The following is a 1513-nucleotide window of genomic DNA, read 5'->3' as shown; positions in this document are numbered from 1 at the left end:
GAGTGGGGGTCAGACTTATTTGGTTTTACCATATGACCCTGGGCTATATAATCTCAGTTTCTTATTCACCTAAGCAGTGGCAGGAATGGTTTCCATCTCTTAGGGTGAGCCTCAAGTCAAATTAGTTATTGGTTGGTTACTTCCAACAACAATGTGCCACCATTTCCCCAGCATATCTTGTAGGCAGTACACTGTTGTGGGTGGCTTGATATTTATACTTCTCTTTTAAAAGCATGTAGAATACCTTCAGTACCAAAGACAATGGGAAGTAGGAGATAGAGATTTATGTAGGCATCACTTCAACATCTTTATGTTTAATGAGTTGTCTGGGTATTATCTTAAACAATGAGCACTTTCAGTTTGTATAGAGCAATCTATAAACTTGGCAACATTCTGAGTTTGGGGATTCATGTTGGGACTCTTTGGCCAACAACTTAATTAGATGTAATCCAATCCCAGTACTGGAAGTTTCATTTGGTGACAAGAAATGGCCAGTTGACAATCATTTTCCTCCATTATTTGGTCATCTCATTTATATTTGCTTCATGTATGTATATATTTTAGAAAGTTTCTAATGAATTAAGTCTCCACACTACCCCTCAATAGATTCCTTTTATCTGTCTCTCCCTGTATTCCATACCACAACTCATCCCCTCCCCATTTGATCCTCCTAGTCTAGTCCCCATTCATCCATAATTATCGGTTTTATTTTCCTTTCCCAAAGAGTTCTATCTGTTCCCTTTACTTTCTTGATCTATACCTATCATGTTATTCTACAGATTGTAGCTTGAATATTATTAAATTGACAGCCATTATCTTCACATAAGTGAATGCATATGACATTCATTTTTTCGAGTCTGGTATACTTCACTCTGGAAGTTTTCCATCTGGTTCCATCCATTTGCCTACAGATTTCATGATGTAATTTTTTAGCAATATTCAATTGTGCAAATATATTTTTTATTCATTCCTCTGTTAAATGACATCTAGCTTATTTGCAAATTCTGTCTATTATGAATAGAGCAGCAATCAACATGGTTGAACAAGTGTTTCTATGGTAGGATGAAGCAGCTACCACAAGAGTCGTATAGATGAATCTTGAGGTAGATTAATTCCCATCTTTCTGAGGAATCACCATACTAATTTCCATAGTGGGTGTGGTGTACAACTTTACACTCCCACCAGCAATGGATGAGTGTTCCTCTTATACCACATCCTATCCAGAATGAGCTGTCACTGTTTTTTTGTTAATTTCAGCCATTCTCATTATGTGAGATGAATATTCAAAGTGCTTTTTATTTGCCTTTCCCTGAGAAGATAGAAGTTGACCATTGTTTTACTCTTTTTTTATTAGATGTTTGCTACGTCCACTCCAGTGAAGTCTGCTTGACAGGCCCAGAGGCCTGGAAGCACTCACCAGGCAAAGAGTTTCAAGGAAACTCAACCTCCTGGAACCTTGGCATTCTCATAACCCGTATACTCATACCCTATCCCCACATTAGTCTGGTGTATG

This window comes from Mus caroli, chromosome 10 (genome assembly GCF_900094665.2).
Source record: "Mus caroli chromosome 10, CAROLI_EIJ_v1.1, whole genome shotgun sequence".
Lineage (NCBI taxonomy): Eukaryota > Metazoa > Chordata > Mammalia > Rodentia > Muridae > Mus > Mus caroli.
The sequence above is the reverse complement of the archived record's forward strand: the minus strand, read 5'-3'. Positions refer to the sequence as shown.